Below are 13,046 nucleotides of genomic sequence, written 5' to 3'. Positions count from 1 at the left end.
CCCAGGGTCAGCAGGAGGATCAGAGGGAGCAGAGTGTAGGCCGAAGCCCGCACTGGAGGCAGTTTTAGGTCTGTTGTGTCTGCGTGGTGCTTGCAGGACACGTTGTCGGCTACACAGCAGGGGAACAGCTGGCGTTGCTGAACCCCACTGACACATTGGTGGGTGTTTTACTCTGTGCAGCCAGCACTTCCAGGCACCAACTGGTGCTGTAAGAGCCCAGGGTCAGCAGGAGGAGGAGAGGAGCAGAGTGTAGGCCGAAGCCTGCACTGGAGGCAGTTTTAGGTCTGTTGTGGCTGCGTGGCGTTTGCAGGACACGTTGCCGGCTACACAGCAGAGGAACAGATGGCGTTGCTGAACCCCACTGACACATTTATTATTATTATTATTATTTATTTATATAGCACCATTGATTCCATGGTGCTGTACATGAGAAGGGGTTACATACAAGTTACAAATATCACATACAGTAAACAAACTAAAAATGACGGACTGATACAGAGGGGCGAGGACCCTGCCCTTGCGGGCTTACATTCTACAGGATTATGGGGAAGGAGACAGTAGGTTGAGGGTTGCAGGAGCTCCGGTGTTGGTGAGGCGGTAGCTCCGGTGTTGGTGAGGCGGTAGCTCCGGTGTTGGTGAGGCGGTAGCTTCGTTAGTGATGAGGCAGCAGCGGTGTCAGTGCAGGCTGTAGGCTTTCCTGAAGAGATGAGTTTTCAGGTTTCGTCTGAAGGATCCGACTGTGGTTGTTAGTCGGACGTGTTGGGGCAGAGAGTTCCAGAGGATGGGGGATATTCGGGAGAAGTCTTGGAGGCGATTGGATGAGGAGCGAATAAGTGTGGAGGAGAGAAGGAGGTCTTGGGAGGACCGGAGGTCACGTGAGGGAAGATAATTGGCGGGTGTTTTTCTCTGTGCAGCTAGCACTTCCGGGCACCAACTGGCGGTGTTAGAGCCCAGGGACAGCAGGAGGAGCTGAGTGTGGGCAGAAGCCTGCACTGGAGCAAGTTGAAAGGGAACTTTTAACCCGCCCCAGGCGTTTGTTGCTGAAAGAGCCATCTTGTACAGCACTAATGCTGCACAAGGAAAAGGTGACTCTTTTAATTATGCTCCTTGCAAATGCTGAACTAGACACTTATGAAATGTGTCCCCTCACACCGTAAAACCGTCCCGGAGGTGGGACTTTCCTTTGTAAGGTGCCGTCATTCCTAACCCCTTGGTGCCATGCGCCGCCTCCTCAGCGTTGTTTGAATCTGTCCCGGAGCCTGCGCTGTTATGTTATCCCTTGGCGATGCACATTTAGCGCTGCCCATCTTCTCACATCATTTGGTGTCAGGCTGGCAGCGCCTGTGCGGCCACGCTGCCCAAGATCCCACCTCGCAGTGTCATCTAATGTAATCCCACTGCGGGTCTGGGATCCATTGGCATGCGCAGTGAATATCCTCGCCTCTCACTCCCCTCCTTCCGGCTTCTTCAGACTGTGTGGCGTCACGGCCGTGGCATGCTGTTAGGGATCAGCTGACGCCGCACAGTCTGAAGAGGCCGGAAGGAGGGGAGTGAGAGGCGAGGATATGCACTGCGCATGCCCATGGATCCCAGGCCCGCAGTGGGATTACATTAGCCGACACTCCGAGGTGGGATCTCGGGCAGCGTGGCCGCACAGGCGCAGCCAGCCTGACACCAAATGATGTCAGAAGACGGGCAGCGCTAAGTATGCATGGCCAAGGGATAACATAACTGCGCAGGGTCCGTGACAGAATCAAACAACGCTGAGGAGGCGGCGCACGGCGCCAAGGGGGTAGGAATGACGGCTGTGCTGTGTCACATAACAAAAGAAAGTCTCACCTCCAGGACGGTTTAACGGTGTGAGGAGACACATTTCATAAGTGTTAGGTTCAGCGTGTGCAAGGAGCACAACGAAAATAGGCACCTTTTCCTTGTGCAGCATTACAGCTGCACAAGGTGGCTCTTTCAGTAACAAACGCCTGGGGGGGACAGGTTCCCTTAAATTTTAGTTGTGCCAGCGTGGCGGTCACATGACACATTGCCGGATACACAGCAGGGGAGCAGCAGGCGTGACTGAACCCCACTAACACATTGGCGAGGTGTTTGGCTCTGTGCAAACAGCACTTCCGGGCAGCAACCAGCAGTGTTGGAGCGCAGGGACAGCAGGAGGAGCAGAGTGTAGGCCGAAGCCTGCACTGGAGGCATGTAAATGTCTGTTAGTGTTCCAGCGTGGCGGTCGCATGACACGGCAGCAAGTGTTAACTGTGCAGCCAGCACTTCCAGGCACCAACTGGCAGTGTTAGAGCCCAGGGACAGCAGGAGGAGCAGATTGGAGGTATTGCCGCACATATAGCTGGGGAACAGCTGACGCTACTGAACCCCAATAACAGAGGAGCGACTGTTGACTGTGCGGACAGCACTTCCAGGTACCAACTGGCGGTGTTAGAGCCCAGGGACAGCAGGAGGAGCAGATTGGAGGTATTGCCGCACACACATCTGGGGAACAGCTGACGTTACTGAACCCCAATAACAGAGGAGCGACTGTTGACTGTGCGGACAGCACTTCCAGGCACCAACTGGCGGTGTTAGAGCCCAGGGACAGCAGGAGGAGCAGATTGGAGGCATTGCCGCACACAGCTGGGGAACAGCTGACGTTACTGAACCCCAATAACAGAGGAGCGACTGTTGACTGTGCGGACAGCACTTCCAGGCACCAACTGGTGGTGTTAGAGCCCAGGGACAGCAGGAGGAGCAGATTGGAGGTATTGCCGCACACAGCTGGGGAACAGCTGACGTTACTGAACCCCAATAACAGAGGAGCGACTGTTGGCTGTGCGGACAGCACTTCCAGGCACCAACTGGCGTTGTTAGAGCCCAGGGACAGCAGGAGGAGCAGAGGAACAGAGAGTAGGCCGAAGCCTGATTGGAGCAAGTTGAAAGGGAACCTTTAACCCCCCCCCAAGGCGTTTGTAGCTGAAAGAGCCATCTTGTGCAGCACTAAGGATGCAAAAGGAAAAGGTGGCTCTTTTAATTATGCTCCTTGCAAACACAGAACTAAACACTTATAAAATGTGTCCCCTGATACCGTGAAACCGTCCCAGAGGTGGGAATTTCCTTCGTAATGGGACGCAGCACAGCCATCATTCCTACCCCCTTGGTGCCGTGCGCTGCCTCCTCAGCGTTGTTTGAAGCTGTCCCAGAGCCTGCTCTGTTATGTTACAAAGGAAAGTCCCACCCCCGGGACGGTTTTACGGTATCAGTGGACACATTTTATAAGTGTTAAGTTCTGCGTGTGCAAGGAGCTAAACTAAAAGAGCTACCTTTTCCTTGTGCAGCATTACTGGTGGCTCTTTCAGTAACAAACGCCTGGGGGGGACAGGTTCCCTTAAATTTCAGTTGTTGTGTCAGCGTGGCGGTCGCAGGACACATTGCCGGCTACACAGCTGGGGATCAGCAGACATTACTGAAACACAATAACACTGGGTCGTATGTTTTGACTGTGCAGCCTGCACTTCTGAGCCTCAACTGGCGGTGTTGGAGCCCAGGAATAGCAGTTCAGGTGGTAGAAAGATGAACACATCAGGAGAACTGGATGACACCCAATTATTTAATCAGAAAGAGGAGTGGCAAATTCCTGCGAGATCCAGGCCTGGTTCATTTTCAGAAAAGTAAGCCGGTCAACGTTATCAGAGGATAGTCGCATGCGACGGTCTGTTAGTACACCACCTGCAGCACTAAAGACGCATTCCGATAATACACTAGCCGCAGGGCAAGCCAGCACCTCCAATGCATACTGGCTTAGCTCTGGCCATGTATCCAGCTTAGAGACCCAAAACTTGAAAGGGGAAGAGCCGTCTGGGAGTACAGTAAGAGGCCAAGACATGTAGTCTGTCACCATCTGACGGAACCGTTGCCTCCTGCTGACTGGAGCCGCCGGTGATGGTGTAGACATTTTGGGCGGGCACACAAAACTGTGCCACAGTTGGGCCATACTGGTCTTGCCTTGGGCAGAGGCACTGCTTCTGCTCCCTCTTTGTGCAGAGCCTCCTCCACTGCCTTGACGCACTGAGCTGCTTTGTAAAGCACTAGCAGCACTGCTCTCAGTTGGACTGGAGAAGATGATGGAATTCACCAGTGTGTCTTGGTACTCCCGCATTTTATGCTCCTGGGTCAACGGTGTGATAAGGTTTTGTACATTGTCCCAGTAGCGAGGATCGAGGAGGGGGTACACCCAATAATCAGCCATGTTGAGAATGCGGGCGATGCGGCGGTCGTTTCTCAGGCACTGCAGCATGTAATCAACCATGTGCTGCAGACTGCCAACTGGCCAAGAAACGCTGTCCCCTGCAAGAGGCGTGATCTCTGCCCGCTCTTCATCACCCCACCCTCGCTGTACACACCGACTACTAGACAATTGTGTAACTTCCTCCTCTGGACAGATGTCTTCCTCCTCCATTGACTCCTCCTCATCCTCCTCACAAAGTGTCCCCTGCCTACGCGTTTGTGAGGAACCACATGTCGCTGACTGTCCAGAAGCTGAAGGAAATGGTGACTCCTCATCCTCCACCTCTTACACAACATAGTAACATAGTAACATAGTTAGTAAGGCCGAAAAAAGACATTTGTCCATCCAGTTCAGCCTATATTCCATCATAATAAATCCCCAGATCTACGTCCTTCTACAGAACCTAATTGTATGATACAATATTGTTCTGCTCCAGGAAGACATCCAGGCCTCTCTTGAACCCCTCGACTGAGTTCGCCATCACCACCTCCTCAGGCAAGCAATTCCAGATTCTCACTGCCCTAACAGTAAAGAATCCTCTTCTATGTTGGTGGAAAAACCTTCTCTCCTCCAGACGCAAAGAATGCCCCCTTGTGCCCGTCACCTTCCTTGGTATAAACAGATCCTCAGCGAGATATTTGTATTGTCCCCTTATATACTTATACATGGTTATTAGATCGCCCCTCAGTCGTCTTTTTTCTAGACTAAATAATCCTAATTTCGCTAATCTATCTGGGTATTGTAGTTCTCCAATCCCCTTTATTAATTTTGTTGCCCTCCTTTGTACTCTCTCTAGTTCCATTATATCCTTCCTGAGCACCGGTGCCCAAAACTGGACACAGTACTCCATGTGCGGTCTAACTAGGGATTTGTACAGAGGCAGTATAATGCTCTCATCATGTGTATCCAGACCTCTTTTAATGCACCCCATGATCCTGTTTGCCTTGGCAGCTGCTGCCTGGCACTGGCTGCTCCAGGTAAGTTTATCATTAACTAGGATCCCCAAGTCCTTCTCCCTGTCAGATTTACCCAGTGGTTTCCCATTCAGTGTGTAATGGTGACATTGATTCCTTCTTCCCATGTGTATAACCTTACATTTATCATTGTTAAACCTCATCTGCCACCTTTCAGCCCAAGTTTCCAACTTATCCAGATCCATCTGTAGCAGAATACTATCTTCTCTTGTATTAACTGCTTTACATAGTTTTGTATCATCTGCAAATATCGATATTTTACTGTGTAAACCTTCTACCAGATCATTAATGAATATGTTGAAGAGAACAGGTCCCAATACTGACCCCTGCGGTACCCCACTGGTCACAGCGACCCAGTTAGAGACTATACCATTTATAACCACCCTCTGCTTTCTATCACTAAGCCAGTTACTAACCCATTTACACACAATTTCCCCCAGACCAAGCATTCTCATTTTGTGAACCAACCTCTTGTGCGGCACGGTATCAAACGCTTTGGAAAAATCGAGATATACCACGTCCAATGACTCACCGTGGTCCAGCCTATAGCTTACCTCTTCATAAAAACTGATTAGATTGGTTTGACAGGAGCGATTTCTCATAAACCCATGCTGATATGGAGTTAAACAGTTATTCTCATTGAGATAATCCAGAATAACATCCCTCAGAAACCCTTCAAATATTTTACCAACAATAGAGGTTAGACTTACTGGCCTATAATTTCCAGGTTCACTTTTAGAGCCCTTTTTGAATATTGGCACCACATTTGCTATGCGCCAATCCTGCGGAACAGACCCTGTCGCTATAGAGTCCCTAAAAATAAGAAATAATGGTTTATCTATTACATTACTTAGTTCTCTTAGTACTCGTGGGTGTATGCCATCCGGACCCGGAGATTTATCTATTTTAATCTTATTTAGCCGGTTTCGCACCTCTTCTTGGGTTAGATTGGTGACCCTTAATATAGGGTTTTCATTGTTTCTTGGGATTTCACCTAGCATTTCATTTTCCACCGTGAATACCGTGGAGAAGAAGGTGTTTAATATGTTAGCTTTTTCCTCGTCATCTACAACCATTCTTTCCTCACTATTTTTAAGGGGCCTACATTTTCAGTTTTTATTCTTTTACTATTGATATAGTTGAAGAACAGTTTGGGATTAGTTTTACTCTCCTTAGCAATGTGCTTCTCTGTTTCCTTTTTGGCAGCTTTAATTAGTTTTTTAGATAAAGTATTTTTCTCCCTATAGTTTTTTAGAGCTTCAATGGTGCCATCCTGCTTTAGTAGTGCAAATGCTTTCTTTTTACTGTTAATTGCCTGTCTTACTTCTTTGTTTAGCCACATTGGGTTTTTCCTATTTCTAGTCCTTTTATTCCCACAAGGTATAAACCGCTTACACTGCCTATTTAGGATGTTCTTAAACATTTCCCATTTATTATCTGTATTATTAGTTCTGAGGATATTGTCCCAGTCTACCAGATTAAGGGCATCTCTAAGCTGGTCAAACTTTGCCTTCCTAAAGTTCAGTGTTTTTGTGACTCCCTGACAAGTCCCCCTAGTGAAAGACAGGCGAAACTGTACAATATTGTGGTCGCTATTTCCTAGATGCCCGACCACCTGCAGATTTGTTATTCTGTCAGGTCTATTAGATAGTATTAGGTCTAAAAGTGCTGCTCCTCTGGTTGGATTCTGCACCAATTGTGAAAGATAATTTTTCTTGGTTATTAGCAGAAACCTGTTGCCTTTATGGGTTTCACAGGTTTCTGCTTCCCAGTTAATATCCGGGTAGTTAAAGTCCCCCATAACCAGGACCTCATTATGGGTTGCAGCTTCATCTATCTGCTTTAGAAGTAGACTTTCCATGGTTTCTGTTATATTTGGGGGTTTGTAACAGACCCCAATGAGAATTGTGTTACCATTTTTCCCTCCATGAATTTCGACCCACATGGACTCGACATCCTCATTTCCTTCGCTAATATCCTCCCTTAAAGTGGACTTAAGACAAGACTTTACATATAGACAAACCCCTCCTCCTCTCCGATTTTTACGATCCTTTCTAAACAGACTGTAACCCTGTAAGTTAACTGCCCAGTCATAGCTTTCATCTAACCATGTCTCGGTTATTCCCACTATGTCAAAGTTACCTGTAGATATTTCTGCTTCTAGTTCTTCCATCTTGTTTGTCAGGCTTCTGGCGTTTGCAAGCATGCAGTTTAGAGGATTTTGTTTTGTTCCAATCTCCTCGCTGTGGATTGTTTTAGAAATGTTCTTACCTCCCTTCTGAGTATGTTTTCCTGGATCTTCTTTGTTCAAGTCTAACATCATCCCTTAGCGCTTGCAGTGTTTGTTGAAGCAGGCAGATAAGGGGGACAGTCATGCTGACTAGTGCATTATCTGCACTCGCCATCCGCGTGGAATAATCGAAGGGACGCAAAACCTGGCAGACGTCCTTCATAGTGGCCCACTCTGTGGTTGTGAAGTCTCAATGACGCGGAGTGCGACTTCTTTGCGCCTGATGCAGCTGGTACTCCATTACTGCTTGCTGCTGCTCACACAACCGCTCCAACATATGTAACGTGGAATTCCACCTGGTGAGTAGGTCACATATGATGCGATGTTCCGGAAGGCGGAATCGGCGCTGCAGAGGTGCAATGCGCAATCTTGCCGTGCTGAAACACCGCAAGTGAGCACACTCTAGGCGGACCTTGTGCAGCAGTGCATCAAGATCCGGATAGTCCCTCAAAAAACTCTGCACGACCAAGTTGAGCACATGTGCCAGACATGGGATGTGAGTGAGGTTGCCGAGGCCCAGAGCTGCCACCAGATTTCGGCCATTGTCACACACCATGCCTGGCTGGAGATTTACTTGCACAAACCACACATCGCTCTCCTGCTTGATGGCATTCCAGAGCTTCTGCGCTGTGTGGCTTCGATTCCCCAAATAAATTAATTTCAAGATGGCCTGTTGACGTTTGGCCACGGCTGTGCTCATGTCAGTCATAACGTTCACGGGTCCATGTGGAGGTGGACTGTGACGGCTCCTGCAGCGATGATTCTGAGGAACTTGTGTATGAGGAGGAGTCAATGCGTACAGACTGGATTCCTGCAATCCTTGGAGTGGGCAGGACACGTCCTGCGCCACTCGCACGATCTGTACCTGGCTCAACAACATTAACCCAATGGGCAGTGAGGGAAAGGTATCGCCCCTGTCCATGGTGACTGGTCCACGCATCGGTGGTGAGGTGGACTTTGCTTCTGACGGCGTTCAGTAGCGCATGTTTTATGTGTCCCTCCACATGCTTGTGCAGGGCAGGGACAGCTTGCCTGCTGAAATAAAAGCGCTGGGCACATTGTACTGTGGGACTGCCAATGCCATCAAGTCACAGAAGCTGTCAGTCTCCACCAGCCTGAATGACAGTATTTCCAGTGACAGAAGTTTGGCAATGCCTGCATTCAGAGCCTATCCTCGTGGGTGGTTTGCCGAGAATGGCCGCCTTTTCTCCCATGCGTGTACTACCGATGGCTGTAGACTGGGCTGGGAATGTGAGGATGACTGGGAACGTGGTGCTGTGGGTGGAATTACAGTGGGTCTCTGGACAACAGTGCCAGACGTTCTTCCATGGCGATTCTGGGAGGAAGCCGAACCAGCTGTGTGTGAGCTGGAGGAAGAGGCAACACGAGCTGAAGAGGTGGTAGCTGCCGCTGTTGGTTGGCCTAGGTCTTCAGTGTGTTTTTGTAACTCCACTGCGTGCCTGGTCCGCAGATGTTTCCACATATTTGAGGTATTGAGGCTGCTGACAATTCTCCCTCTTTTGATTTTCTGATTACACACCTTGCATTGGACAAAGCAAATGTCATCTGCAACTGTGTCAAAAAAGGACCAGGCACTGCAAGTCTTGGGAGTGCCCTTTTTGGCTTTTGGAAGAGACATGCTCCTAACGGGTGCCGAAGTGGAGGCTACAGGCTCCGCAGTCTTCCCCCTCCCTCTCCCTCTTTGGCCCGTTTGGGGAATCTCTTCCTCAGAGCTGCTCCCACCACCTTCCTGTTCCTCAGCCATGATGGGTCAACGACCTCATCATCTACACTACCCTCTGCCACCAACTGCTCCTCCTGGGTAGTCTCGGCAGCACAGTATGCACCAGAAAGCGGCACCTGAGTCTCATCATCTGATGCGTACTGCGGTGTGGTGACCGGAGGCACTGGCCCACCCGCCTCTTCAGAGTCAGAGAGACAAAGCTGTTGGGCATCACTGCACACTGCCTCTTCTTCCATTTCTCCAATGCTGCTTGGCTGGCCCCGTTTCCAAGCCAAGAGATTCAGAGAACAGAAGTAGAGACGGCTCCTGTCCTGGGCTCTCTGACTGCCTGGGCAATTTGGCAGGTGGTGAAGACAGATTGGTGCTCTCCAGTGCTCTGTGCCTGAGAGGATGTGGTGCTAATTGAAGTCGATGTGTTAGCTGCCATCCATCCGACAATGGCTTCAATTTGATCTTCACGCAGCAGCGGTGTACGGTGCTCTCCTACAAAGCTGCGCATGAAGGACTGTTCCCTGCTGAAACTGGGTGATGATGAGTCACCGGTGCCCGCAGCAGGCACAGAATCCCCACGTCCTCTCCCTACTCCGCGCCCATGCCCACGTGCTTTACTCCCTGCCTTCTTCATCTAGGTTGACTGATAAAGATAAGCAGAAAAGTACTAAGGGCTTAGAGTGCTTATTCCTGAACAGCTCCTAACAGGTAGAAGAAACACTAATTTTCTAAAGTGTGGACTAGACTTTAATATGAGCTAATGTGGCCTACACAACTGTAAAGTGGTGTGTTTGGTGAACTTTACTATTTATTTTTTATTTTTTGGCAGAACTGACTACAGGGCGAGCTGCACTTACACGGAGACCGTGCAGACAGCCGTAAACGGCGCTGCAAGGCCCAAAAAACCTCCTCTACATTATCCTATGTAGTGTTTTTCCACAATTTGGCTGGATACGGGTGGAAAGCCACTAATAGGAATTATTTGAAAAAATGTGCAGCAGGCTGCACTATTTGCAAAAAAGGACAATGTATTTTACGGTATGAGGCAGTGACGCACCCCGAGCTGGATACAACCGGCTGTGGCTGCACACAGAGTACATGGCGAGCTGCACTCACACGGAGACCGTGCAGACAGCCGTAAACGGCGCTGCAAGGCCCAAAAAACCTCCTCTACGTTATCCTATGTAGTGTTTTTCCACAATTTGGCTGGATACGGGTGGAAAGCCACTAATAGGAATTATTTGAAAAAATGTGCAGCAGGCTGCGCTATTTTCAAAAAAGGACAATGTATTTTACGGTATGAGGCAGTGACGCACAACCGGCTGTGGCTGCACACAGACTACATGGCAAGCTGCACTCACAAGGAGACCGTGCAGACAACCGTAAACGGCGCTGCAAGGCCCAAAAAACCTCCTCTACGTTATCCTATGTAGTGTTTTTCCACAATTTGGCTGGATACGGGTGGAAAGCCACTAATAGGAATTATTTGAAAAAATGTGCAGCAGGCTGCACTATTTGCAAAAAAGGACAATGTATTTTACGGTATGAGGCAGTGACGCACAACCGGCTGTGGCTGCACACAGACTACAGGGCGAGCTGCACTCACACGGAGACCGTGCAGACAGCCGTAAACGGTGCTGCAAGGCCCAAAAAACCTCCTCTACGTTATCCTATGTAGTGTTTTTCCACAATTTGGCTGGATACGGGTGGAAAGCCACTAATAGGAATTATTTGAAAAAATGTGCAGCAGGCTGCACTATTTGCAAAAAAGGACAATGTATTTTACAGTATGAGGCAGTGACGCACCCCGAGCTGGATACAACCGGCTGTGGCTGCACACAGACTACAGGGCGAGCTGCACTCACACGGAGACCGTGCAGACAACCATAAACGGAGCTGCAAGGCCCAAAAAACCTCCTTTACGTTATCCTATGTAGTGTTTTTCCACAATTTGGCTGGATACGGGTGGAAAGCCACTAATAGGAATTATTTGAAAAAATGTGCAGCAGGCTGCACTATTTGCAAAAAAGGACAATGTATTTTACAGTATGAGGCAGTGACGCACCCCGAGCTGGATACAACCGGCTGTAGCTGCACACAGACTACAGGACGAGCTGCACTCACATGGAGACCGTGCAGACAACCATAAACGGCGCTGCAAGGCCCAAAAAACCTCCTCTACGTTATCCTATGTAGTGTTTTTCCACTGTTTGGCTGGATACGGGTGGAAAGCCACTAATAGGAATTATTTGAAAAAATGTGCAGCAGGCTGCACTATTTGCAAAAAAGGACAATGGATCGAACAGTATGAGGCAGTGAACCACCCTGAGCTGAATACAACTGGCTATGGCTGCACACAGACTACAGAGTTGCCTGCACTCACACACACACACACACACACACACACACACAGAGACCTTGCAGATCGCTGTGAAAACAGTGCTGCAAGGCAAAAGCAAGGTGAACACACAGCGGTTGCTAAATTAGCCTGGGAAAAGCACAATGAAGCAAATCGCTATCTCAACTGGCCCTCAGTCACAACACAGCGTCCTATGCCTAACTGAATTCACAGCAGAGTGAGCGCAAAATGGCGGCAGCGTTTTTTATAGTGCATCATGACATCATTTCAGCAGCCAAACACAGCCTTGTCAGTAGTTACATGCCCACCATGCTGAACAGGATGTACCCACACTTGTAATCATTCCTCATTGGCTGAATTCGTGCAGTTTGAATTCTGGGCACTTCCGATTCTGGTATCCGATATGCGGTAAGTATCGGAACTCGGTATCGGAATTCTGATACCGCAAATATCGGCCGATACCCGATACTTGCGGTATCGGAATGCTCAACACTATTAATCACATGTGCATCTGGATGCCTTTATGCATTTGCATTGTGTACCTCCCTTTGCTTTCCATGGTCCAGTATTGCTGCCCACTTGCTCTCCTTTTAATATAGATAGGACTATTTTGATGAATTAAAATTGTTATGGTTGTAAACAATATGAATGTATAAATAAAAGACATTTTGTAACTTTGCAGAATTGTAAGTGAGGATTTATTGACAACCTTGATTTATTTAGGATTACATGTATTGATTAGGATCAAAAAACTCTCTGTGGTCTCTATGCATCAATTACTGTAGTTTTGAGAGGATCCCTTCTTTCTCCCTTCCCCCTTTTTTCCTTTTTTTTGGGTATTGGGAATATGTATTACATTTTTCATTGGTTCCGCTATGTTTTCATACATACGCATACATACATACATACATACATACTACATACATACAACACACATACATACTACATACATACTACATACATACAACATACACGCGTACTACATACATACTACATACATACAACATACAATACATTCATACATTACATACAATATATACATATAGACATACAGTCATATAACATAAAGTACATACTCACCATCACTTGTCACTTTGTTCCCCGAAGCCAGTGTCACCTGTAAAAAATCTTAAAATAACAAACAAACAATATACTCCCTGATCCGCAGAAATCCACGAGTGTCTCACGACAATCTCCCATGGAGAACAGCAGCATCAGCTGATGCTACCACTCTCTATGGGCTTCAGGAATACAATGACGGGAGGAAGGTATCCTTCCGCACTGTATTCCTCAGCTACTGTAAAAAAATACTCCCTAGTCTCACTTTTGGCATTGCTGTGTGAGAAAGTTCCCACGCAGCTTTTGCCATAAAGTGAGACCAGTGAACTAGAGTAACCATTGTC

The sequence above is a fragment of the Ranitomeya imitator genome, chromosome 1 (assembly GCF_032444005.1).
Source record: "Ranitomeya imitator isolate aRanImi1 chromosome 1, aRanImi1.pri, whole genome shotgun sequence".
In the NCBI taxonomy this organism is placed as follows: Eukaryota; Metazoa; Chordata; class Amphibia; order Anura; family Dendrobatidae; genus Ranitomeya; species Ranitomeya imitator.
The sequence above is the reverse complement of the archived record's forward strand: the minus strand, read 5'-3'. Positions refer to the sequence as shown.